At 60.0% G+C, this 26,805-nt stretch overlaps 1 protein-coding gene across 3 annotated transcripts in view; it reads left to right on the plus strand.

The window, feature by feature from the left end:
* The first annotated feature begins 1,514 nt into the window (after positions 1-1,514).
* RGS12 (regulator of G protein signaling 12) overlaps positions 1,515-26,805 on the plus strand; it is a 114,622-nt gene continuing 89,331 nt past the window's right edge. Inside the window, exons 1-2 of one of the 3 annotated variants that reach the window (XM_064584210.1) lie at positions 1,515-1,613; positions 12,356-12,531. The gene's annotated coding sequence lies outside the window, so the exon portion shown is untranslated. The remainder of the gene's footprint in view (positions 1,614-12,355; positions 12,532-26,805) is intronic. The other 2 variants (XM_045881833.3, XM_064584209.1) reach the window with 2 other exon arrangements.

Here is a 26,805-nt window from a genome sequence, read left to right on the forward strand (position 1 = left end):
GACTTGATTTATTTCCACACTTAGATCATAGAGCAAATGCTCAGGGGACTGTTTCCCCAAACTACTCTAGCTGGTCACTAGGACTCCAGGGAAAGTAATTTCCAAAGAAATAGTGATTGCTGAGGAGGCAGGGGGAGAGCTAACTCTGGAGGGTCTCCTGTGGGGCCCAGGCAGGAGGGGAGGGGACCTCCAGGACAGCAGGGAGAAGCCGCCTGGCTTTCACACCTGTTGGGAGGACCAGGGGATGACTGTGCTCTGCGGGGGACACCACACTTCTCATCTGCTCTCCTCCCTTAAAAATGAAATGATTTCAGGGGCGCCTGGGTGGCTCAGTCAATTAAACCTCTGAGCGCTCCCTTCAGCTCAGGTCGTGATCCCAGGATCCTGGGATGGAGCGCCGCCTCAGTTCCCCACTCAGCGGGGAGCCTGCTTCTCCCTCTCCCTCTGCTGCTCCCCCTGCTTGTGCTCTCTCTCACTCTCAAATAAATAAATAAAATCTAAAAAAAAAAAAATTAAACTATTTCCGGGTGGGATGCAGTCTAGATGCACATCAAGGTCTTCGGAGGGTGTGGCTCCCTGATGCTGGGCGGCCTGGGCAGGGGCGCAGAGGAAGTGTCATCTCACCTTCTATGGGACCAGGGCTGGAGGGGAATGTCGGTCGGGGAGACGGGAGGGGCCGCGGGGGCAGGGGCGCAGGAAGGGACCCGGGCTGGGGGGGAAATCGGGGCCGGGGAGACGGGAGAAGACCCGGGTGCGGGGGGCGTAGGGAGGGGACCCGAGCTGGGCGGGGGGACTTGGGAGGGGATCCAGAGCTGGGGGCGTCGGGAGGGGACCCGAGGTGGGGGGGACCCGAGGTGGGAGGGACCCGGGGCCACGGAGATGGGAGAGGACCCGGGTGCGGGAGGGGACCTGGGGCGGGGATCTGGGGAGGGGACCTGAGCTGGGGGGGATCCGGGCCCGGGGAAACGGGAGGGGACACGGGGAGGGGCTCAGGAGGGACCCGGGCTGAGGGGGTGACCCGGGTGCGAGGGGGTATCGGGAGGGACCCAGGGCGGGGGTGCAAGAGTGGCCGAGGGGACGGAAGAGGACCCAGGCACCGGAGTGAGGGGAAAGGAGAGGACCCGAGCAGGGAACCTGGAAGGACCCCACAGCCGGGAGGAGCCACCACCTCAGCTCCCGCAGCGGAAGTCCCGTCCCAGGTCTGGGAGGCCCCCGCCCCTCCTTGTCCGCCTCGCTGGCCCCGCCCCCGACTAGGGCCCCGCCCCTCACTTCTTTCTGCCCTCCTCCCCTGGAAGCCCTGCCGCGCGCCCAGTTTCTCACCCTTGTAGGCCCCGCCCCCGTAGGCCCGCCCCGCCCCGGCGGCTCCGCCCTGCCCCCGAGGCCCCGCCCCACAGGCCGAGAACGCCGGCTCGGCCCTGAGACCCGCCCACGCCCCTGGAGACCACGCCTTCTCCCCCGCCCCGCAGGTCCTGCCCCTCCCGGCCCCGCCCCAACAGGAGGCTCCGCCCCGTCGCCCCGCCCCCGGCCCCGCCCCCCGGCGGGCGGCGGCGACCGAACGACCGTTGAGCGCGCGGGCGGAGCGGACCGCGGCCGGCGGAGCGAGCGAGCGGCCGGTAGGTTGCGGGCCGGGCGGAGGGCCGCCCCGCCTCCGTTTCTTTCTTCTCTGGGCGCGCGCCCGCGCCCTCCGCGGCCCGGCCGCCGGCCCCGCCCAGCGCGGCCGAGGGGGCCGCGGCGTCCCGCCGGCGTCGGGCTCGCCTGGGCCCCCCGCGCCCCCGGGCCGCCGGCCGCTCTCCTTTTGTTCCTGGGCCCTCCGCCGGGGGCTTGTCGAGGGCCCGGCGCGCGCGGACGCCGCCCGGGGCCGGGTTGTGGGGTCGCCGTGGGGCGCGCCGCTCCGTGGCGGGACCCGAGCGCCCGGGCCCGGGCGGGGGCGGCGGCGGACGGGCCGAGGGCTCGGGCCTGCCGCGCCCGCCGCGCTCGCCGGGTCCTGGGCCGGAGCCGGGGCTCCGCGGGGCCCGAGGCAGCTCGGTCTTGAGTTTCCGGGCCGCCCCCGTAGGCGGCCGCATTGTTTGGGCAGAGCTGTCTCCGGAGACCCCAACTCCGGCGATTAACTGCAGCAGCGTCGGTTTCGCCGCCGTGCGGCCCGCTCAGGGGTCCTGGGGCGTAGACGGAGCGGCCCAGAGTTGTGGGGCGTAGACAGGGCGGCCCAGAGTTGTGGGGTGTAGACAGAGTGGCTCCGAGTTGTGGGGCGTAGACAGGGCGGCCCAGAGTTGTGGGGTGTAGACAGAGTGGCTCCGAGTTGTGGGGTGTAGACAGCAGCGCCAGAGTTGTGGGGCGTAGACAGGGCGGCCCAGAGTTGTGGGGCGTAGACAGAGTGGCTCCGAGTTGTGGGGCGTAGACAGGGCGGCCCAGAGTTGTGGGGCGTAGACAGGGCGGCCCAGAGTTGTGGGGTGTAGACAGAGTGGCTCCGAGTTGTGGGGCGTAGACAGGGCGGCCCAGAGTTGTGGGGTGTAGACAGAGTGGCTCCGAGTTGTGGGGCGTAGACAGGGCGGCCCAGAGTTGTGGGGTGTAGACAGAGTGGCTCCGAGTTGTGGGGTGTAGACAGCAGCGCCAGAGTTGTGGGGCGTAGACAGGGCGGCCCAGAGTTGTGGGGCGTAGACAGAGTGGCTCCGAGTTGTGGGGCGTAGACAGGGCGGCCCAGAGTTGTGGGGTGTAGACAGAGTGGCTCCGAGTTGTGGGGTGTAGACAGCAGCGCCAGAGTTGTGGGGCGTAGACAGGGCGGCCCAGAGTTGTGGGGTGTAGACAGAGTGGCTCCGAGTTGTGGGGCGTAGACAGGGCGGCCCAGAGTTGTGGGGTGTAGACAGAGTGGCTCCGAGTTGTGGGGTGTAGACAGCAGCGCCAGAGTTGTGGGGCGTAGACAGGGCGGCCCAGAGTTGTGGGGCGTAGACAGAGTGGCTCCGAGTTGTGGGGTGTAGACAGCAGCGCCAGAGTTGTGGGGCGTAGACAGGGCGGCCCAGAGTTGTGGGGTGTAGACAGAGTGGCTCCGAGTTGTGGGGCGTAGACAGGGCGGCCCAGAGTTGTGGGGCGTAGACAGGGCGGCCCAGAGTTGTGGGGTGTAGACAGAGTGGCTCCGAGTTGTGGGGCGTAGACAGGGCGGCCCAGAGTTGTGGGGTGTAGACAGAGTGGCTCCGAGTTGTGGGGTGTAGACAGCAGCGCCAGAGTTGTGGGGCGTAGACAGGGCGGCCCAGAGTTGTGGGGTGTAGACAGAGTGGCTCCGAGTTGTGGGGCGTAGACAGGGCGGCCCAGAGTTGTGGGGTGTAGACAGAGTGGCTCCGAGTTGTGGGGTGTAGACAGCAGCGCCAGAGTTGTGGGGCGTAGACAGGGCGGCCCAGAGTTGTGGGGTGTAGACAGAGTGGCTCCGAGTTGTGGGGCGTAGACAGGGCGGCCCAGAGTTGTGGGGTGTAGACAGAGTGGCTCCGAGTTGTGGGGTGTAGACAGCAGCGCCAGAGTTGTGGGGCGTAGACAGGGCGGCCCAGAGTTGTGGGGCGTAGACAGAGTGGCTCCGAGTTGTGGGGCGTAGACAGGGCGGCCCAGAGTTGTGGGGCGTAGACAGGGCGGCCCAGAGTTGTGGGGTGTAGACAGAGTGGCTCCGAGTTGTGGGGCGTAGACAGGGCGGCCCAGAGTTGTGGGGTGTAGACAGAGTGGCTCCGAGTTGTGGGGCGTAGACAGGGCGGCCCAGAGTTGTGGGGTGTAGACAGAGTGGCTCCGAGTTGTGGGGTGTAGACAGCAGCGCCAGAGTTGTGGGGCGTAGACAGGGCGGCCCAGAGTTGTGGGGCGTAGACAGAGTGGCTCCGAGTTGTGGGGCGTAGACAGGGCGGCCCAGAGTTGTGGGGTGTAGACAGAGTGGCTCCGAGTTGTGGGGTGTAGACAGCAGCGCCAGAGTTGTGGGGCGTAGACAGGGCGGCCCAGAGTTGTGGGGTGTAGACAGAGTGGCTCCGAGTTGTGGGGCGTAGACAGGGCGGCCCAGAGTTGTGGGGTGTAGACAGAGTGGCTCCGAGTTGTGGGGTGTAGACAGCAGCGCCAGAGTTGTGGGGCGTAGACAGGGCGGCCCAGAGTTGTGGGGCGTAGACAGAGTGGCTCCGAGTTGTGGGGTGTAGACAGCAGCGCCAGAGTTGTGGGGCGTAGACAGGGCGGCCCAGAGTTGTGGGGTGTAGACAGAGTGGCTCCGAGTTGTGGGGCGTAGACAGGGCGGCCCAGAGTTGTGGGGCGTAGACAGGGCGGCCCAGAGTTGTGGGGTGTAGACAGAGTGGCTCCGAGTTGTGGGGCGTAGACAGGGCGGCCCAGAGTTGTGGGGTGTAGACAGAGTGGCTCCGAGTTGTGGGGTGTAGACAGCAGCGCCAGAGTTGTGGGGCGTAGACAGGGCGGCCCAGAGTTGTGGGGCGTAGACAGAGTGGCTCCGAGTTGTGGGGCGTAGACAGGGCGGCCCAGAGTTGTGGGGCGTAGACAGAGTGGCTCCGAGTTGTGGGGCGTAGACAGGGCGGCCCAGAGTTGTGGGGTGTAGACAGAGTGGCTCCGAGTTGTGGGGTGTAGACAGCAGCGCCAGAGTTGTGGGGCGTAGACAGGGCGGCCCAGAGTTGTGGGGCGTAGACAGAGTGGCTCCGAGTTGTGGGGTGTAGACAGCAGCGCCAGAGTTGTGGGGCGTAGACAGGGCGGCCCAGAGTTGTGGGGTGTAGACAGAGTGGCTCCGAGTTGTGGGGCGTAGACAGGGCGGCCCAGAGTTGTGGGGTGTAGACAGAGTGGCTCCGAGTTGTGGGGTGTAGACAGCAGCGCCAGAGTTGTGGGGCGTAGACAGGGCGGCCCAGAGTTGTGGGGCGTAGACAGAGTGGCTCCGAGTTGTGGGGTGTAGACAGCAGCGCCAGAGTTGTGGGGCGTAGACAGGGCGGCCCAGAGTTGTGGGGTGTAGACAGAGTGGCTCCGAGTTGTGGGGCGTAGACAGGGCGGCCCAGAGTTGTGGGGTGTAGACAGAGTGGCTCCGAGTTGTGGGGTGTAGACAGCAGCGCCAGAGTTGTGGGGCGTAGACAGGGCGGCCCAGAGTTGTGGGGCGTAGACAGAGTGGCTCCGAGTTGTGGGGCGTAGACAGGGCGGCCCAGAGTTGTGGGGTGTAGACAGAGTGGCTCCGAGTTGTGGGGTGTAGACAGCAGCGCCAGAGTTGTGGGGCGTAGACAGGGCGGCCCAGAGTTGTGGGGTGTAGACAGAGTGGCTCCGAGTTGTGGGGTGTAGACAGCAGCGCCAGAGTTGTGGGGCGTAGACAGGGCGGCCCAGAGTTGTGGGGCGTAGACAGAGTGGCTCCGAGTTGTGGGGTGTAGACAGCAGCGCCAGAGTTGTGGGGCGTAGACAGGGCGGCCCAGAGTTGTGGGGCGTAGACAGAGTGGCTCCGAGTTGTGGGGCGTAGACAGGGCGGCCCAGAGTTGTGGGGTGTAGACAGAGTGGCTCCGAGTTGTGGGGTGTAGACAGCAGCGCCAGAGTTGTGGGGCGTAGACAGGGCGGCCCAGAGTTGTGGGGTGTAGACAGAGTGGCTCCGAGTTGTGGGGTGTAGACAGCAGCGCCAGAGTTGTGGGGCGTAGACAGGGCGGCCCAGAGTTGTGGGGTGTAGACAGAGTGGCTCCGAGTTGTGGGGCGTAGACAGGGCGGCCCAGAGTTGTGGGGCGTAGACAGGGCGGCCCAGAGTTGTGGGGTGTAGACAGAGTGGCTCCGAGTTGTGGGGCGTAGACAGGGCGGCCCAGAGTTGTGGGGTGTAGACAGAGTGGCTCCGAGTTGTGGGGTGTAGACAGCAGCGCCAGAGTTGTGGGGCGTAGACAGGGCGGCCCAGAGTTGTGGGGTGTAGACAGAGTGGCTCCGAGTTGTGGGGCGTAGACAGGGCGGCCCAGAGTTGTGGGGTGTAGACAGAGTGGCTCCGAGTTGTGGGGTGTAGACAGCAGCGCCAGAGTTGTGGGGCGTAGACAGGGCGGCCCAGAGTTGTGGGGTGTAGACAGAGTGGCTCCGAGTTGTGGGGCGTAGACAGGGCGGCCCAGAGTTGTGGGGTGTAGACAGAGCGGCTCCGAGTTGTGGGGTGTAGACAGCAGCGCCAGAGTTGTGGGGCGTAGACAGGGCGGCCCAGAGTTGTGGGGTGTAGACAGAGTGGCTCCGAGTTGTGGGGCGTAGACAGGGCGGCCCAGAGTTGTGGGGTGTAGACAGAGTGGCTCCGAGTTGTGGGGTGTAGACAGCAGCGCCAGAGTTGTGGGGCGTAGACAGGGCGGCCCAGAGTTGTGGGGTGTAGACAGAGTGGCTCCGAGTTGTGGGGCGTAGACAGGGCGGCCCAGAGTTGTGGGGTGTAGACAGAGTGGCTCCGAGTTGTGGGGTGTAGACAGCAGCGCCAGAGTTGTGGGGCGTAGACAGGGCGGCCCAGAGTTGTGGGGTGTAGACAGAGTGGCTCCGAGTTGTGGGGTGTAGACAGCAGCGCCAGAGTTGTGGGGCGTAGACAGGGCGGCCCAGAGTTGTGGGGCGTAGACAGAGTGGCTCCGAGTTGTGGGGCGTAGACAGGGCGGCCCAGAGTTGTGGGGCGTAGACAGGGCGGCCCAGAGTTGTGGGGTGTAGACAGAGTGGCTCCGAGTTGTGGGGTGTAGACAGAGTGGCTCCGAGTTGTGGGGTGTAGACAGCAGCGCCAGAGTTGTGGGGCGTAGACAGGGCGGCCCAGAGTTGTGGGGCGTAGACAGAGTGGCTCCGAGTTGTGGGGCGTAGACAGGGCGGCCCAGAGTTGTGGGGCGTAGACAGGGCGGCCCAGAGTTGTGGGGTGTAGACAGAGTGGCTCCGAGTTGTGGGGCGTACACAGGGCGGCCCAGAGTTGTGGGGTGTAGACAGAGTGGCTCCGAGTTGTGGGGTGTAGACAGCAGCGCCAGAGTTGTGGGGCGTAGACAGGGCGGCCCAGAGTTGTGGGGCGTAGACAGAGTGGCTCCGAGTTTTGGGGCGTAGACAGGGCGGCCCAGAGTTGTGGGGTGTAGACAGAGTGGCTCCGAGTTGTGGGGTGTAGACAGCAGCGCCAGAGTTGTGGGGCGTAGACAGGGCGGCCCAGAGTTGTGGGGCGTAGACAGAGTGGCTCCGAGTTGTGGGGCGTAGACAGGGCGGCCCAGAGTTGTGGGGCGTAGACAGGGCGGCCCAGAGTTGTGGGGTGTAGACAGAGTGGCTCCGAGTTGTGGGGCGTAGACAGGGCGGCCCAGAGTTGTGGGGTGTAGACAGAGTGGCTCCGAGTTGTGGGGTGTAGACAGCAGCGCCAGAGTTGTGGGGCGTAGACAGGGCGGCCCAGAGTTGTGGGGTGTAGACAGAGTGGCTCCGAGTTGTGGGGCGTAGACAGGGCGGCCCAGAGTTGTGGGGCGTAGACAGGGCGGCCCAGAGTTGTGGGGTGTAGACAGAGTGGCTCCGAGTTGTGGGGCGTAGACAGGGCGGCCCAGAGTTGTGGGGTGTAGACAGAGTGGCTCCGAGTTGTGGGGTGTAGACAGCAGCGCCAGAGTTGTGGGGCGTAGACAGGGCGGCCCAGAGTTGTGGGGTGTAGACAGAGTGGCTCCGAGTTGTGGGGCGTAGACAGGGCGGCCCAGAGTTGTGGGGTGTAGACAGAGTGGCTCCGAGTTGTGGGGTGTAGACAGCAGCGCCAGAGTTGTGGGGCGTAGACAGGGCGGCCCAGAGTTGTGGGGTGTAGACAGAGTGGCTCCGAGTTGTGGGGTGTAGACAGCAGCGCCAGAGTTGTGGGGCGTAGACAGGGCGGCCCAGAGTTGTGGGGTGTAGACAGAGTGGCTCCGAGTTGTGGGGCGTAGACAGGGCGGCCCAGAGTTGTGGGGCGTAGACAGGGCGGCCCAGAGTTGTGGGGTGTAGACAGAGTGGCTCCGAGTTGTGGGGCGTAGACAGGGCGGCCCAGAGTTGTGGGGTGTAGACAGAGTGGCTCCGAGTTGTGGGGTGTAGACAGCAGCGCCAGAGTTGTGGGGCGTAGACAGGGCGGCCCAGAGTTGTGGGGTGTAGACAGAGTGGCTCCGAGTTGTGGGGCGTAGACAGGGCGGCCCAGAGTTGTGGGGTGTAGACAGAGTGGCTCCGAGTTGTGGGGTGTAGACAGCAGCGCCAGAGTTGTGGGGCGTAGACAGGGCGGCCCAGAGTTGTGGGGTGTAGACCGAGTGGCTCCGAGTTGTGGGGCGTAGACAGGGCGGCCCAGAGTTGTGGGGTGTAGACAGAGCGGCTCCGAGTTGTGGGGTGTAGACAGCAGCGCCAGAGTTGTGGGGCGTAGACAGGGCGGCCCAGAGTTGTGGGGTGTAGACAGAGTGGCTCCGAGTTGTGGGGCGTAGACAGGGCGGCCCAGAGTTGTGGGGTGTAGACAGAGTGGCTCCGAGTTGTGGGGTGTAGACAGCAGCGCCAGAGTTGTGGGGCGTAGACAGGGCGGCCCAGAGTTGTGGGGTGTAGACAGAGTGGCTCCGAGTTGTGGGGCGTAGACAGGGCGGCCCAGAGTTGTGGGGTGTAGACAGAGCGGCTCCGAGTTGTGGGGTGTAGACAGCAGCGCCAGAGTTGTGGGGCGTAGACAGGGCGGCCCAGAGTTGTGGGGTGTAGACAGAGTGGCTCCGAGTTGTGGGGCGTAGACAGGGCGGCCCAGAGTTGTGGGGTGTAGACAGAGTGGCTCCGAGTTGTGGGGTGTAGACAGCAGCGCCAGAGTTGTGGGGCGTAGACAGGGCGGCCCAGAGTTGTGGGGTGTAGACAGAGTGGCTCCGAGTTGTGGGGCGTAGACAGGGCGGCCCAGAGTTGTGGGGTGTAGACAGAGTGGCTCCGAGTTGTGGGGTGTAGACAGCAGCGCCAGAGTTGTGGGGCGTAGACAGGGCGGCCCAGAGTTGTGGGGTGTAGACAGAGTGGCTCCGAGTTGTGGGGTGTAGACAGCAGCGCCAGAGTTGTGGGGCGTAGACAGGGCGGCCCAGAGTTGTGGGGCGTAGACAGAGTGGCTCCGAGTTGTGGGGCGTAGACAGGGCGGCCCAGAGTTGTGGGGCGTAGACAGGGCGGCCCAGAGTTGTGGGGTGTAGACAGAGTGGCTCCGAGTTGTGGGGCGTAGACAGGGCGGCCCAGAGTTGTGGGGTGTAGACAGAGTGGCTCCGAGTTGTGGGGTGTAGACAGCAGCGCCAGAGTTGTGGGGCGTAGACAGGGCGGCCCAGAGTTGTGGGGTGTAGACAGAGTGGCTCCGAGTTGTGGGGCGTAGACAGGGCGGCCCAGAGTTGTGGGGTGTAGACAGAGTGGCTCCGAGTTGTGGGGTGTAGACAGCAGCGCCAGAGTTGTGGGGCGTAGACAGGGCGGCCCAGAGTTGTGGGGCGTAGACAGAGTGGCTCCGAGTTGTGGGGCGTAGACAGGGCGGCCCAGAGTTGTGGGGCGTAGACAGGGCGGCCCAGAGTTGTGGGGTGTAGACAGAGTGGCTCCGAGTTGTGGGGCGTAGACAGGGCGGCCCAGAGTTGTGGGGTGTAGACAGAGTGGCTCCGAGTTGTGGGGTGTAGACAGCAGCGCCAGAGTTGTGGGGCGTAGACAGGGCGGCCCAGAGTTGTGGGGCGTAGACAGAGTGGCTCCGAGTTGTGGGGCGTAGACAGGGCGGCCCAGAGTTGTGGGGCGTAGACAGGGCGGCCCAGAGTTGTGGGGTGTAGACAGAGTGGCTCCGAGTTGTGGGGCGTAGACAGGGCGGCCCAGAGTTGTGGGGTGTAGACAGAGTGGCTCCGAGTTGTGGGGTGTAGACAGCAGCGCCAGAGTTGTGGGGCGTAGACAGGGCGGCCCAGAGTTGTGGGGTGTAGACAGAGTGGCTCCGAGTTGTGGGGCGTAGACAGGGCGGCCCAGAGTTGTGGGGTGTAGACAGAGCGGCTCCGAGTTGTGGGGTGTAGACAGCAGCGCCAGAGTTGTGGGGCTTAGACAGGGCGGCCCAGAGTTGTGGGGTGTAGACAGAGTGGCTCCGAGTTGTGGGGCATAGGCAGGGAAGCCCAGAGTTGTGGGGCGTAGAGTGGCTCAGTTGTGGGGTGTAGACAGGGCGGCCCAGAGTTGTGGGGTGTAGGCGGAAAGCAGCCCCGGAGCCGTGGGGCGTAGGCAGAGGTCCCCCGCGTGCACTGCCTGGCCACTCTCCCGGGATATGCCCTTGGGCAGGTGGCGCCCCGCTCTGCGCCTCGCCGCTCATGGGGGCTTGGCGTGGGAATGGTGCTGCCAGCGGGCCGCTCGGGCTCTGAGGGGTGTGTCCGAGGCCCTGGGAGCGGCCCGCGTCAGTGATTCTGTGGCCTCAGTGTGCTGTGGGGGGGGCCCGTGGGAGGCCGCCCTGGAGGCCGGGGGTCCTGCAGGGGGGTGTGCTCCAGAGAGGAGGGGCGCGGCCGCGGGGAGGCCTGGGGTGAGGCACGGGGAGGGGTCCTGGAGTCTAGAACATGCAGTGGGCGGAAGGCGAGGAGCAGGAGAATGTGGTCACGGTTTTACTTAGGAGACATAATTGTCACCGTGTGCAGTTTCATAAAAATGCCACCTCACCCAGTGGGTTTGAGGACCAGAGACCACGGCACGAGGGACGCTCCTCAGGCGGGCCGCCCACTGCTTGGGTGCCCACAGGGAGGGCACTAGCTGGCTGGCGACAAGGTCTGGGACCCCTGGGATGGGCGGGGCGGGGGAGGCCACGGCGACTGGAGGGAAGGCCACGGACTTGCGCTGGACATGTGGAGCAACCGTGGTGGCAGGGTCGTGGGCGGGTCGGGGTGAGGAGGGAGGCACCGAGCCTGCGTGGCAGGGAGGAGGGCGGCTGTGGGCTGGTGGCCCCGGGGTAAAGGGCAGGCCTCCTCCTCCCGTCTTTCCAGAACGAGGGTGGCCGAGGGCGGGGGGCAGAAGCCAGGCAGAGGAGGAGCTGGGGGGGTTGCTGTGGGAGAGGCTGCGGGGGGCTCGGGCTGTGGGAGGACAGGAGGGATGAAGTGCTGGCTGCTTCCGTGGGAGGTCCCGCCGAAGGTGACCGTGAGCTGGCTTCCTGGTGATACCGTCTTCTGTCGTCTGTCTGTGCCCGAAGCGGACCGGGCCAGTGAGGATGGAGGGAGGGCGGTGTGTGGGGGCTTCACACGCTGGGTGCGGGTGGGTGCAGCCAGGACCTGCCTTGTACATGTTACATCTCACACTTTCTTTGACTTGGGTGGAATTCCTAGAAACGTTTCACTTTCTCATTGGCACTTGAGTTTCCCATGGCTGCTGTGACAAGCGACCGCACACCTAGCAGCTGAAGCTTCTGGAGGCCAGAAGTCCGACATGGATGTCACCGGGCTGAGACCAAGGTGGCGCCTGGGCCAGGGAGAACCCATTCCCCAGCCCTTTCAGCCTCAGAGGCTGTCCTCAGTCCTTGCCCCCCCACCCCAGCTCCCCGGCTCCCTCTGCCTCCTTCCCGCGGGAACCCCCGTGATGGCACTCAGACCCGGGGGCTCTCCCGTTGCCGGGCCCTGCATGTAATCACACCTCCAAGTCCCTGGCGCCTCTCTGGTGACATTCCCGGTCCAGGGAGCTAGGAGCTGAGTCTAGCCTGCCACCGCGCTCCTGGCTTCAGTTTGGGGAGGACTGGCTCCTCCCCTCCACGCTGCACCATCTCCTGTACCTTCCTGGGGGCCGGGAAAGAAGCTAAGCCTTGCTCGGGGTTCAGGGCTGCTAGATGACTCGTTTTTACCTTTTTGGGGGGTGGTGGTCCCCAGCTCCCTTGACCTGATAAAAACTGTGGTCTCTCTTTAGAAGTGTAGTCTATACACACGCACACGCGATTTTACCGTAGACACAGTTTCCCTATGATTGTTGGGGGGGTCACCCTCTCAGAGTTCACCAGATTCGTTCGTGCTTGTGCTCCACGCAGAGCTCTTGCGTCCAAGCCTTCCCCCCCAAAACGTGTGGTTTGTGCTTTCTGCTTTTCTTCCGTCACCCGTCCAGTGGCTTTGCTGTCCCCAGCCCTGTAATCCTGGTGATCCCCGATGGGTATCCTTCCCCATCTTTTTTCTTGTTCACACAGTCATTTATAGATGGACATGCCTACACAGCCACACCCCCAGAGACACACACACACACACACAGCCACACACACACACAGACAGACGACACACAGACACATGCACACACCCACACACACAGTCATCCCTCCCCACCCCCCCAGTGCAACCACACAGACCGACATCTACACACAGAGTCCCGCACAGGCATACTCACGTAGCCCTGCACGCCTACCATCCACAGACGCAGGGGCACACACAGACACACACACCATGCTACTTGTCTTTTCCCACATCTTACTGTTGTCCCTTAACAGTGGCCCTGCTCATCCTTCCAGGACACTGGGTGACGAGCCAAGTCGACCGATGAGAAAATCAGGCAGTGGGCATGGTCCCGTCTGCTTGCCCACATCTCCCAGAGGTCCTCGGGCTTAGCTTTCTGTGCTCCTGGGTGCTCCGTGCTGCGTCGGCTGCCGTGTGTGTCGTAGACATTCGCTTTGGATTTCTCTCAGAGGTACAGACGCTTCCGCTCTCCTGCTGCCCTACTCCCCGCCCCCCCCCCCCCCCCCGTCTCCGTTTTCCACTGTAATCCTGTGTTTTGGTGAAGCCCGTAGTCATTGCTTACCTTTCTGATGCTAGGTTTTGTCTGTTACTGACCTGCGCAGGATACTCACACTCAGCTGCTCTCCCGCCCAGCCCTGTCACCTGCCTAAGGAAGGCCTCTCTCTTGCCTCACACCCAGCCTGCATCCCTCCACACCCCTGTTGTGGCCGTGTTTGTTGTTGGGGGATTTTCTCCCAGAGTCCTGCGTCCTGCCCCAGTCTGTTCGGCCCCGGGGAGGCCTATGCCCAGCTGCTGCGCAGGGCTTCCTGGGCTGCTCTCCCTCTGTATTGGTACCTGTGCTCTGGATCCCTCTCTTCCCTGCCTGGGCTCACGCCTTGTTTTGTTGAAGGACGGACTCTGGATGACTAAGAAGTGTTATGTGGATAGTGCTGTTTAAAAAGATATTATTTATTGAAGCGGGGAGGGGCAGAGGGAGAGAGAAGCTCAAGCAGACCCCCCGCTGAGCACGGAGTCTGATATGGGGCTCGAGCCCCTGACCCCTAGACCATGACTTGAGCAGAAACCAAGAGTCAAATGCTTAACTAACTGAGCCACCCAGGCGCCCCACTGTAGATATTACTTTTGTCTTTGATTTTGAAAATATCTTTACTCCTTAGTTACTTTTAGTTTAGCTGGGTATAGAATACTGAAATACTAAAAAGTATTTTCTCAGGGCTTTGAAGATGTTGCTTCACTGCCTACAGTTTCTAGCGTGGGTGCCATTCTGATCTCAGTTCTCTGCCTGTGATGTGGCCCCAGGAAGCTCCTAGGAGCTTCCCTTGCTGCCCTGTGCTCTGAAGTGGCCCATGACGTGCTCGTTCTCATCGCTGTGCCGGCCACATGCTGGGACCCTTTGGCCTGAGGACTGACGTTTTGTGTTACTCCTGAGAGAATTTCTTGCTTTCAGTCTTGTGTTCTTTCTTTCTGGAACTCCTTTTATTTGGAGTTTGAATCCCCTGGCTGACCTGCTAATCCCCTGATCTCTTGCTGACCTCAGAGATGTTTGCTCGGCTCTTGGGAGACGGCTTTGCATTGTCTTCTACCTCTTCCTTTAGTCGTTTCACTTCTGTTTTCCTTTTCAGTTTTCAAGAGTTCTTTTATGATTTTCCTTTTTTAAAAAAGATTTATTTGAGAGAGAGAGTGTGTGTGGGAAGGAGGCGCAGAGGGAGAGGGAAAGAAAGTCTTAAGTAGACTCTGTGCTGAGCAGGGAGCCCGATGCGGGGCTCGATCCCAGGACCCTGGGATTGTGACCTGAGCCGAAGGCAGACGCTTAATGACTGAGCCACCCAGGCACCCCTCAAGGTCTTATTTTTTAGAAGATAATAAACATACTTTGAGTTGTTATTGTTTTCTTATTTTCCTTTTTTCCCCCTATTTTTTCAGGAGACTATGTCCTCCATGAGACCAGGGTTTTTTTCCTCAGTGTTATTCATGGCTAATTTCAAACACCTGAAATTATGGCTGGCACATAGAAGAAACACTATGTAGTGTTCACATCTCCTGTATTATTTCTGATGTTTGGGTGGTAGGGATTTGGGTTGTTCTAACAGTTGCCGAGAAAGGTTTTTTTTCTGACTGGATTTGTCTGTTTCTACCTTAGTTCTTTCAGGTTTGATTCATGTGTTCAAAACTCTGTTATTAAGTTCACACACATTTGTGATGGTGATTCTGCTGATGAACCGGGCTTTGGTCTTGACGTCTGATATATTTTTTAGAGAAGCGGGGAGGGGTGGGGTGGGGAGAGAGAATCTCAAGCTTTCTCCTTGCTCAGCATGAGCCCAGTCTCACCACGCTGAGATGGTGACCTGATCGAAATCCAGAGTCGGATGCTTAACTGACTGAGCCACCCAGGCGCTTTTGAAGTCTGATACTAAGATATAGCCCTTCCAGCTCTCTCCCATTTACTGTTTCGGTTCTTTTACTCTCAGCCTGTGTGTGTGTTCTTATATTCAAAGTCAGCTTCTTATAAAGCATACGGTTGAGTCCTGCTCATTTATCTAGTCTGATAGTTTCTGCTTGTGATTGTGAACGTTTTGTCCATTCACAGTTTTTAGTCTTTAAATATCCCCCAAACTGAAGACTTTTTAATGAACTTATAATAAACACAAATTTTTCCAAAGCAGCTTGGGGGTGGGGCATAAATAATATTTGGAATACTCTTTTTTTTTTTTTAAGATTTTTTATTTATCCATTTGAGAGAGAGAGAGAGAACAAGCAGGGGGGAGGAACAGAGAGGGAGAGGGAAAAGCAGACTCCACTAAGCAGGGAGCCGGGCCCAGGGCTCGATCCCAGGACCCTGAGATCATGGCCTGAGCTGAAGGCAGACGCTTCACCGACTGAGGCACCCAGGCGTCCCTGCGGAGCACATCTTTATCAAGCTCCTGCCATGTGGCAGGCTGTGGGCTCTGTGGCTTCTCTTAAGTGCAGCCCAGAGGAGCCCAGCCCAGGACACATTTGCCCCAGGAGGGCCTAGGGCAGGGTGAGGTGCCCAGACCACCCCGCTCGCCAGAGCCCCGCACCCCTAGTTGCCTGGAGTCCAGCCAGAAGGCCAGCTCTGTGGAGTTAAGCATTTAGCAGCCAGTCGGCTTCCTCCCTGTGCAGCTGGGGCAGTCGGGCCCCAGGAGGCAGCGGGGTCCCTGGCGTCCCCCACCCCGGATTAGTTTCCTGTGGTGCTTGTCACAAAGCACCACAGATTGGGGGGCTTAAAGTAGCGGAAATTTATTCTCTTGCAGTTGTCAAGGCCAGAAGTCCAAGTCGAGGTGTGGGCAGGGCTGGGCTCCCTCGGAGACTCTCGGGAAGGCTCCGTCCTGCCTCTTCCAGCTTCTGGGGCTGCTGGCAGTTGGGCTGTGGCCACCCTGCCCCGTCCCTGCCTCGGTGTTCACGGGACCTGTCCCCTGCCTGCATGGGATCTTCCCTCCGCCTCCCTCTCCTAAGGACACTTGGGATGGTGTCTGGGGCCCACTCAGACCATCAGGACCATCTTCTGTTGCAGAATCCTTCACTTAAGCCCATCCACACACATCCTGTTTCCAAAGGAGGTCACATTTACGGGTTCTGCAGACTAGGGCCTGATGTCTTTGGGGCCACCAGGCAGCCCACAACACCCTGCCTGGACCTGGGATGGGAGGAGCCATGTGGGGTCACCAGGGCTTGGGGCCTCCTGCGCACATGACCGCCTCTGGCCACCCCTCCTCTGGTTGCTTCCACACAGGGTCTGCCCTCGGCCTCCCCGTGGGCAGGACTGACGCCGCTTCTCCCTCACACGCGCCTCGCTGAAGTGGGCCCAGGACTTGGTATGTTTGCAGACTCTCTCATCTTCCTGGGAGTAACTGAGAAAGAGACGTGGAGAGCAGAAAGCTTTCTTTCAGCCCTAATGAGAGGACCAGACAGGGGACAGTACAACACTCCTCTGCATGTTCCTCTTGAATCCTGTAAGGAATGACCAGATTTGTACGTGGGTAGGAGAATGTCCTGTGGGAGGCCTGAAATGAGGCCCTTTGTTGACGAGGAAAATTGTCCTGTTCTTCCTAGGCATCCGGGGGTGAGGCAGGGAGGCAGGCTAGGGCAGGGGATTGAGTGAGGCGGGGGTTCAGACAGGGCGGGTGGATGCAGGGCTTGGCCTGTCCCCTCCTGTCCTTGGGCTGTCCATGTCGCCCAGAGAAGCTGCTGTGAGGGGCGGCAGAGATGACATTCCAGGTGGGGGTAATGGAGCCAGCCAGGCCCCAGCGAGGAGGAGCGGAGGGATACTGAGTCAGGGACCGTGAGTGCTGCAGCCTCCTCTGTCCCTTCAATTAGATTTATCAGACAGAATATACTGCACAGTATTTGGGACGTGCTTAGACTAAAAGTTACCTGTCTTTTATCTGAAATTCAGATTTAACCGGGTGTCCTCTTTACTTGCTACACCCGACAGCTCTGTGGTCCCTCTGGCCCAGGTTGAACCGCTGCAGACAGAAATAAATATCAAGTAGAGGTAAGAAGCGATAGTCAGATAGTAACAGGGGGAAAATGGAGGTGGCTTAACCTCCAGTATTCCACCATTCTTGAGCTAGAAATGTTTCTGGAATCAAAAACAGCCCCACAGTTCCATCGGCTGCAGAGCCAGCCGTGAGCTGGTGGCTGGAGCTGGTGGCTGGACGGGGTCGGTCCTGGCGGTGGGGGCCGGGTGGGAGCGAGCTGCGGCTTCGGGCCCTTGTCTGAGCTCCTCAGAAGGGCATGGAAGGTGGCGTGGTGCCGAGCCTGGGCAGCAGACATGGCCAGAGTGTGGGGGCCCCCTGGTCTGCAGGATAGTTGGGGGGGTTGGTGGGGATTGGAGGAAGTGGAGGGATGGGGAGAGGGCACACTGGGGGAAGAGTGAGTTCTCAAAAGGGGTCAGGGCTCTGTGTCCTGTGTGTCCCCCTGACCTTCCGTGGGTGGTGGTCTTGGCTTGATGAACTGTGCCGTCCCCCAGGGGCCATCACTGGTCACTCTTCACGATTGTCTACCTGGTGCTGCTGTCGAAACCACTCCACAGCCATTGAGGGAAGGAGTGAGCACACGGATGCAGGAGGCGCGGGACCGTCACGGGGCCGTGAGACCAGGCCTGCCTCACGTGGCCTCGGCAGGCAGGCTGGGAGTTAAGGCTGCATCCTGAGAGAGGTGGGGGAGTGTTAGGGGTTCGGGTTCAAGATGAGCCTGAGGGCAGGGGAGGGCAGGTGTAGGGGGGCAAGGTGGCGGCAGGGAGTGCAGGAGGCTCTGAGGGAGCAGGAGGGGGGCTCAGCACTGCCGGGGAGGCTGCACAGGAGCCGGGTGCCAGCCAGCAGCTGCGGGGTGCTGGTGGGCCGCCAGCCAGCCTCCCCCCTGCCCTGCCCTTTGCTGCCATCCCTGCTGCCGGCTCCTTCCTGGCCGACGGCTGCCTGCCTTCTGCTGAGCTGCTGCTTTCCCTGATCGAGAGCTTTCCTAAATTCCTTCTTGTGTAGAAAATGTTCTTAATACGATGTCAATAAAAGACGTTACATCCAAATGCACCAACCTCAGTATCTTTGTTCAGCCCAGCACCGCGGAGAGTAACGCAAACTGACAGGTGAGAGCCGGCGGGTCAGGCCAGTGGCCGGGGCCCCGCGTGTGCGTGGGGACGCCGGTGACAGCCTGTGTGTCGTTGTGTCGCCCTGACTGCAGGTGCTCTGTCCCATCCTCTGTGCATTGTGTGAGCCCAGCCAGTATTAGAGAACGCATTTTCCTGGGGCGCCTGGGTGGCTCAGTCGTTAGGCGTCTGCCTTTGGCTCAGGTCATGATCCTGGGGTCCTGGGATCGAGCCCCGCATCGGGCTCCCTGCTCGGCAGGGAGCCTGCTTCTCCCTCTCCCACTCCCCCTGCTTGTGTTCCCTCTCTTGCTGTGTGTCTCTCAAATAAATAAATAAAATCTTCAAAAAAAAAAAAAATGCGTTTTCCTAATCTTCGGAGGTCTTGCATTTTTATTTATTTCTTTGAGATGAGAGAACATATAACTTACTTCTCTTAATTGGTTAGCCTACAGATTTTGTTTGATGTAAACTTAATATCCCAAAGGATTCGAATCACTCAGAAAGATACATGAACCAGTAAAATGGATCTTTTTAGGTAGTCTTTGACCCTTCAGGAGCCCAAGATGGAGAAGGGCTCGTCTCACAAGATGGTAGTCTTTGTGCCAAATCTAGAGCTTGTCCTTCACGTGTTAGAGAAAGGGCAAGCGCTGGGTTAGAGGGGTCTTAGAGCCAGGCCTTGACCTGTAGGTGGGACACCGGGAGTGGGAGGGACATAGCCATGCTGCCGGGTGCTGTCCCGTTCCCACAGGCCCTTGTGTCTGCAGGGCCTCAGGCTTGTGGCCGTGGCGGGTCTCCCTCTGCCGCTGAGCTGTGACTGGGGCTGGGGAGGCGGGGAGGCCGAGGGGAGGCCTGGAGGAGGCCGAGGGGCCCCCAGCCGCACCAGCCCTGCCATCGGCTCACTGCCATGAAAATGCACTGGTGTTGTGTTCTCCTGAGGGAGGAAACTAGGTAAGTTTAGAGCTCGTGTTTCAAGCTTTCTTTAGTGGTAAGGATGACATTAGCATAACTGTTTCTTCAGCTCCGTAGTAGTATTTTCAGAATTCCGTTTCCTTTTCACATTATTAGCCTGGGGGTGGTCGTTGTACATATGTTTTTTCTGATGTTGGAAGAGATGAAACCTTCAAGTTGCCAGTCTTTTAATCTCTTCTCTCTTTTTCTTATTTCTTTCTCCTCTTTCCTCATTACTTCTAATTGCTGTAGTTCCTGTTTCCAAGAGCTGCTTTACCATTGCGGTGCATCCTCGGCTCCACTGCGAATCGTGGCTGCTTAGCGAGGGGCCCGGCCAGGAGGGTGGACGGGGACGCACCCGTAGTACTGAGCCCAATATGAGCCCCTGCGGCTTGATCTCTTGGTTTCTTTGGACTCTGAAGTGTTAACCCTCAAGAACTGGCATTAAAGAAGGCCCCACGTGAAACGCCCTCATAATCACAAAGTGCTGACCCGGAACATTGTATATCTTGTGCTCTTCTGTTGAGCCTTTTATAAATTATTCAGCAAGGAGGCTCACTAATGAATTCAGTGGCTGCTCACCGTCTTCCTAAGCTTAGACTGGTGTTCAACGGTGGGAGATGCAGCTACTGAGGAATCGAGCTAGACTCTCTGAGAGCCAGGGAAATAATTTTGGTGGTAGCAGAACCTCACGGGAGGTCCTCGTGTGCTGACCGTGCCCGGCCTGGGATCAGTCAGCTGAGTCTGCGTTGAGTCGTGACTGTGACCATGGGCAGCGCGCTTGGGCCTCGTGTCCTCGGTGGTGAAAGGGGATTGTCAGGGTTAGCTGTGAGGCCACAGTGCTTAGGGAGTCATCCGATGCAGTCACTGTTCTTGGCCAGTTTGTTCCATTCGTAGTCTGTTTATCTCAGGAGTGTGCGGTCGGATTTCCTGAATCACCTCATCACAGATTAGTTGGGGGGAGCCCCTGGAGAAAGTTAATTGTGAATTGCTGCCTAGAAGTAAATCGAGCACCGTTTTGTCTGTGTTTATAGCAGCAGTGATCACAAATCAAACGAAAACATTCATATTTTGCATTCTATGGGACACTAATCATCTACTGCTGTGTAACAAATAGTCCCCCAAACATGGCAGCTTACAACAACTAACACTTATTATCTCTCGGTTTCTCGGGTCAGGAATCTGAGGCTTAGTTGGGTCCTCTGTCCCAGGTCTCACCCAAGGTTGTGATCAAGGTGTCGGCCAGGCTGAGTGGGGCGGGTCTGCTTCCAGGCTCCCTGATGCGGTGGCGGTGGCCCGTGATCTAACGTGGCTGCTGGCAGGCCTCACGACCTTGCCGGCTGTTGGCCCGAGACATTGTTGCCACGGGGCTGAGCGAGTGAGGGAGACAGCGAGGACAAAAGCCAGTCTCTTTGTAATTATCTTGGAAGTGGCTTCTCATCGCTTCTGCCCTGGTTATTAGAAGTGAGGCACTAGGTCCAGCCCAGGCCCCAGGGGTCGGGGGCTGCCAAGGGTGGGACGACCAGGAGGGCATCATTGAGTTATATCATAAATATGCATAGGTGTCAGTCTGCTCTACCATTGTCCAACCCCTGGCCCCAGTGAGTCGGGGCCCCCCCACGTACAAAACACTCCCCTAAGAACCTCCCCTGACGGCGTCAGCTCAGCGCAGAATCTCATCATGCCAATCAGCGGCAGGTGCGCATGCACATCCCAGACGTGGCTCCTTGATCCAGCAGCGCCTGGAGTGCCCTTCCTGTCCATCCTGGACTAGAGAGGCCAGCTCTCAGCCCCTCCACCCACAGCAGGGCACACTTTTGGCACAGGCGTGGGATGGCCGCACGGACACTCCTGCTCAAGACGAGGGAGGGGGAGGGCGTGGGGGCCTGGCGCGTGTTGGGAGTGCCTGGGTTAGGTCTCGGGGTCCGGGGACAGCAGCTCTCGCTCTGCCTCCGGGCTTCTGACCCCCTCTCCGAGTCATCCTCCCTTGTCACGGAAGACGGCACACGCTTGGAGGGGAGGCCCGCTTAGCCTGCTTCCTGCCAGTTGAGGGTTTGGGATCCAGTGTCCAGTTTTCATTTTGCGCTGCTTCTGACACATCAGTTCAAGCTGCCAGGGCCTCTGCTGATCGAGTTTTCTGGCCAGTCTGTGGGTCTCCTGTGAATCGCATTGGTGTTCACCCCCTCAGATAACTTTGAGACGAGCCCTTCTCCGTCTTGGGCTCCTGAAGGGTCAAGGACGGCGGCCACGAGCAGCTCCCTGGAGGCCCCATTGTTCAAGGGGAGGATCTGTGGGGCTCACCCTTCATCTCTCAGGAGCTCCGTCCATGCTTCCGTCACTCCCCCCCACCGGGGGGCTTTCCCTGACCGCACATGCGCCGGGACTTTGCCTGCACTGAGGCAGGAGGCGAGGCGACAGCGTTTGGGAACATCAGGGCCCATGGGGACAGTGGGCTGCCAGCAGGGGGGCTGGCAGGACGTGAGACAGCGGGGATGGGAGTTCCGAGGAGGTGTGGAGAGGAGGAGGAGGAGGTGCCAGTGAGCCCCCCCAGGGAGAAGCGCCCAGCTGCGCCAGAGGGGCACAGCGCGGGGCAGGAGAGGTGAGCCCGGACGGAGTGCTCATTGCAGCGTCAGTGCCCCTCTCCGCCGTTTTGACTCACGTCGTATGACTGGCTTTCCACCCGCGGGCTTTCTGTCTTGCATTGCTTGCGAACGTGGGATGCCGTACGCTTGTCAGGTACCTGCCTTGGTTAAAAACTCTCTCGGTGATTGTTTCCTTCCTTCACTATAAATAGGCATCCGTCTGCTCTGGCACTTGAACCTTGGGACCTCCCCTTCGGGTCCGCGTCCTGCCCCTGGGAGGGACAGGTGAGCTGAGCAGGGGGCAGCACGCGGTCCTGGCTGCCTGACCCCAGCCCAACCTGCCGGCCGCCATGCTGCCCTTTGCACTGGGACTTTGCTGGGTGGGAGGCTGCATCTCTTGCCTGCTGATCTGGGCCGACAGCCCTCGTTGGAGGAGCTGGGTTCAGGGGTTCAGGGGTAGAGGGAACGGGGTCTGGGAACAGGGAATGGGGGTGGATCCTAGCTTCATCTTAGGGAACTCAGAAATGTGCCAGAGTGGGATTTTGTCTCCTCCCTCCCTCCCTCCCTCCCTCCCTCCCTCCCTCCCTCCCTCCCTCCCTCCCTCCCTCCCTCCCTCCCTCCCTCCACGCCCAGTGTGGAACCCAACGCAAGGCTTGAACTCACGACCCTGAGCCCTGAGATCGTGATCTGAGCTGAGATCAAGAGTCAGACGCTTAACCGACTGAGCCACCCAGGTGCCCCCCGTCAGAAACCTGATTTTTGCTTCCTTTCATCCCTTTACTCTTTGCTGAGTTGGTGTTGCTCAGACTCTTGCTGATTGACGCGGTGGGGGTGGGCGGCGCGATGGCCTCTGCTCATCCCGGCCCACCAAGCTCTGCTGTCTGTGGCCACTTGCCTCGCGCTGCACCTGCAGCCCATGCTGTGTGACTTGCTCCGTGGCCGCTAGGATGCACCGGCCCTTACCCAGCCCTGTTGCCCTTCTGGCATGGTCTCCTGCACGGGAGCCGGTGGGGTAGGGGCGCATACCGTGGGGCACGGGTCTCCGCTGTTGCGTCCTTGCCGGGCCTGTGGTGGGGCGGGATGGATGTGGGTCTGCAGAGAGAAGTGCACCGTCATTTTTGTATGACGAAGATTTACGTGTAAAACTCATTACACGCTTCAGTTAACTTTTATTTTTTTTCCCATTACAGAAGTCATGTTTGCTCTTTTTCAAATTTTTAGATGCTATGAACAAAAATGATTAAATTCTAACACTTAGAGAAAGGGAAGACTGTTTCAGCCACATTAAAGGCTCAGCAGGTGTTTCTTGAACGCCTTCTTATGCTCCAGGGGGCCCGTAGACGTGAACACAGAGACCACCCGTGTAGCCACACGTCACGTGTGGGTCAGCGAGGGGAGCGAGCCGATGGACCTGGGCCTGTGATGGGCCCTGTAGACAGTGGGTGGTCCGGGAAGGGGAGTTCCAAAGGGGAGGGTGCGGTGAGCTTGGTGCTGGTGACAAGGGGAGAGAGCCAGCACATTCTTGCCCTTGGGGAAGTGCGTGGGGTCCTGTGTGGTCTCCCGGGTCCTGTGCTCCTCAGATGGGTGCGGAGTGCCGGCAAGGATGGAAGCGAAAGCCTGGGCAGGCCCCCCTTCTCACGCATGATTTCAGCGGACCCAACCTCAGCCGTGGCTCTGGGGTCTTTACCATACACATGATCAAGGTCGTCACGTGACCAAGGTCACAGGAGTGGCAGGGCTGGTCATCTAAGGTCCAGTTCCACACAAGAGCCCTGACTGGCACAGCCTGCTGGACTCTGTCTTACCTACTGCTGGGTGGCCAGAAAGCAGGCTTCCCTAGGCCAGGCTCCCCCAGGGCAGCATCTGCGGGACAGGATTCCCAGGATGGGCTGCCCCAGGACAGGCTCCCCGGGACAGGCTCGCCTGGGTGGGCCCTGTTGTCTGTCTTGTTCCCTCTTCCTAGAAGAACGCCTGCGCAGAGAAGGTGCTCCTAGGTATTTGTGAAACGCATGTGGACAGACATCAGCTCGCTCTTTTGTGTTAGCAGAGCTGTTTCAGTGCCTCTGGTGTTTAGGGGACGAGTGTCAAATTCTACACACGCTGGTGCTGCCTGGGCAGCAGTCCTTTTAAAAGAATTTCCTTCTTTGGTGCCAAAGTCCAAGAAGTCTTTTATGGAGAGCACGGGAAATTTTTCTTGCCTGGAATATTTGGGGCTTCATCCCACCTCTCTAGGATGTCTGGGGGCTTGTTTACACGTTGTTGGTGTTTATTGGATTCTTCATGTTCAGGACAACGCCACAGATACCGGGGGGCTGTTCGGGGAGCCTCGCCCGCTGTGCACCGTCTGGCCGGCTGCTTGGGACGAGTGCGGTCTGTCCAGCCCCACACCGGGCTAGAGCTTGCATCATGGATGAGTAAGAAGAAACACAACCCCGAGAGTCAAACAAGTGGTACAAATGGGGGATGGCTCCCAGATCAGCGGTATCCGGTTCATTCTGACAGGAGTGGCCATGGGACAGACTCAGACGCAGAGTGAATGCCTCACTTCCGCGCCTCCCTTGCTCTGCGGTGACCGTCATGCTAACGTGCTGAGACTGGACACGCTACTTTGTCTGGCCCCGCTTACCTTTGAGAGTTGCCACAGATTGGGGGTCTTGGGGATGGGGGTAAACAACCTCGCGTTCCTGGCGCAAGTCCTGGAGGTGCGGGCTGCCCCGGGGCAGCTCGGCAGGCTGTGGCACACTACGGGCGTGGCCACTGGAACGCTGCTGGGGACCCCGCCCCCAGCTTCACCTGTCTGCCCACTTCTCACCGCTCACATGCTTGTTCTTCCGCATGCAGGCGGGGAGCCGCAGAGCCTCCCAGGCCCTTCTGCTGTTCTCCCGTGTTCTCCGGCAGATTCTGTTCCTTTGTACAAGACCCATCTCATCGCTCTAAGAGGTCGATGGGACTTTTTTCAATTACCCTGCTTAGCATTTGGTGGGCTCTTTGTTTTAAAGGTTCTTCTTTTTCTGTAGCTCGGGGAAAGGGTCCGTTGATTTTTTGGACCAACCCACCAACCAGGTTTTATTGGGCAAACAATGACTATCACTAATAAATTCAGTTAATCTATCTCTCCATCCCCCAACTCATCTGTCCGTCTGTCACCCATCTACCCATCCACCCATCCATCCATCCATCCATCCATCCACCCATCCATCCATCCATCCCCCATCTATCCATCCATCCCCGATCCATCCATCGCCCACCCATCCATCCATCTATCCCCCATCCCTCATCCATCCATCCCCCATCTGTCCATTCATCCCTCATCCACCCATCCCCATCTATCCATCCATCCCTCATCCATCCATCGCCCATCTATCCATCCATCCATCCCCCATCCATCCATCCATCCCATCCATCCATCCATCCATCCATCCATCCATCCATCCATCCCCATCTATCCATCTATCCCCCATCCATCCATCCCCCATCCATCCGTCATCCACCCCCCATCTATCCATCCATCCCCATCCATCCATCCATCCCATCCATCCATCCATCCATCCATCCCCATCTATCCATCTATCCCCCATCCATCCATCCATCCATCCCCCATCTATCCATCCATTCCTCATCCATCCATCCATCCCCCATCCATCCATTCCCCATCTATCCATCTATCCCCCATCCATCCATCCATCCCCCATCTATCCATCTATCCCCCATCCATCCATCCATCCATCCCCCATCTATCCATCTATCCCTCATCCATCCATCCATCCATCCATCCCCCATCCATCTTTGCATACATCTGTCCATCCTCTCTGCCCCCCACCATCACTGGAGCTGTGTTTTTGGGGCTGTGGTAACCTGTTGCTCCTGCAGAAGCAGCCTGTTGCAGACCACTCCCTGAGGTTCAGCATGACTGTGGTTTGGGGCTTGTAATGAAACTGCTATGTTTTTCTTTGTCGGTGGGGCTTGAGAAAGTGGCCTGTCCCTTGAACATGGGTGGGGCTGGGGAGTGTCCCCTTTGCTCTGGTACCTGCAGGACCCCTCTGCTCTTTTTTACAGTTTCTTTCTCTCAGTCCTCCTTTTCTACTTTTTTCTAACATCAAACAAGGCCAGACATCCCACCAAATGCTTAAGTGTGGCTTCGGTCTCAGCTGCCTCCAGGGTTCTCTGAAGAGAATGTGTTTTCCATATCATGTATAATTTAAGTCATACGACCCAAATACACCCTACAAATTTGGGGAACGCTTTCCGGCTGCCTTCTGTGGGTGATGTAGTGACAGATGAGCAGAGAGACTTGTCACCAAATTATCCACATGTTTTCCTCCCCTCCGTTCCCACTTCTCCCCTTGGCAGCTCCGGGTCGACCCTCTTGGTGGCTTAGCACTTCTGCAGCGGATGTCCCCAAGGGAAGTTGGGGGGAGGTGGTGCCTGAGGGGTGCTTGGTGCCGTGGCAGTGCCTGGGTGGTGGCTGGAGGTAGCGCCCAGACACAGTGGCTTTGGGGGAGAGGGGAGGAGCGGGGCCTGCTGGTGGCTGGGTCCCAGTCAGAGAGGGTGGCACGGTGCCGCCAGGCTCCTGCGGTGAGGGGTTGGGCTGTGGGAGGGACCGTGGAGGTGGACAGTGCCTGCTCTCTCAGCCCCAAGGCTGTCTCTGCTTCCGCCGAGGACCCCTCTGTGTGGAGCTAGAGAGAGTTGGGTTCCAGTCCACCTGTGACACCCATTAGCTGTGCAGCCTCGACAGGTTACCTCTCAGTGTGTCCATTTGCTCATCTGCAAAATGGGACTAATCGTACCCACCTCGTAGCAGCGTTGCTTGTGGACACATGTGTTACCACATGTAAAGTCCTGAGGACAGCCCAGGCCCGTGCCGAGCATGGAGCACGGAGCACCGAGCACGGAGCCCCGAGCACTGCGTAAGGCCCCCCGCCAGTGCTTCTGCATGTCCCGCTTGTCCTCGGTGCGCTGGGCACTCCCTGCCTGGAAGTTGTCAGCCTCCCCCCGCCGCCCCACGTGCTGTTGTTGCTGTTCTGCACGGCTTTGGTCTTCGGCCCCGGGAATGCCTGTAGCCTTTGGTGGCAGAACCATGGTGCAGTGGGGCTGCGCCCTCACAGATGCGCCCCAGCGTGGGTGGCGGTGGAGGCCGAGCCGTGCGTGCTCTGCCCGCAGACTTTTCCTGCGGGGCACCTGAGCACAGTGCGGGGTGGTGGTGCTTCGCCCCATCTTGCTCCTCCCCCCCCCCCAGGCTGGGGCCTGTGGGCTGCTGAGGGCCAGGCCCCTCCCGGGGGCTTCTGGGTCTGCGACGCTGCGGGGCACGGGGTGGGCGCTCCCTCGGTGGCCCTGAGTGGAGAAACTCAGCGGACGGGACCGTCTTACTCTGATTTAAACCTTAGAGAGGAGTCGGGAGACAGCTGACGTGTGTTTGTAGGTCCTGCTCGTCTGAACGATGCGTCGGTAAAGGAAGGACCATGTCATTTGGTGACGAGAGACTGATCCCGGTAGTGGGCGGACTGAGGAGACCCTCGTGCCCCGTCTGTGCTGGGAGGAAGCTGTAGCTTCTTTCTGAGCTCGCTTCCCTTTCCTGCACAACGGGGAGGCCGGA

Source organism: Mirounga angustirostris, unplaced genomic scaffold (assembly GCF_029215605.1).
Source record: "Mirounga angustirostris isolate CCGP_5_RB_7025 unplaced genomic scaffold, mMirAng1.0.hap1 SCAF_2, whole genome shotgun sequence".
Classification (NCBI taxonomy): Eukaryota; Metazoa; Chordata; class Mammalia; order Carnivora; family Phocidae; genus Mirounga; species Mirounga angustirostris.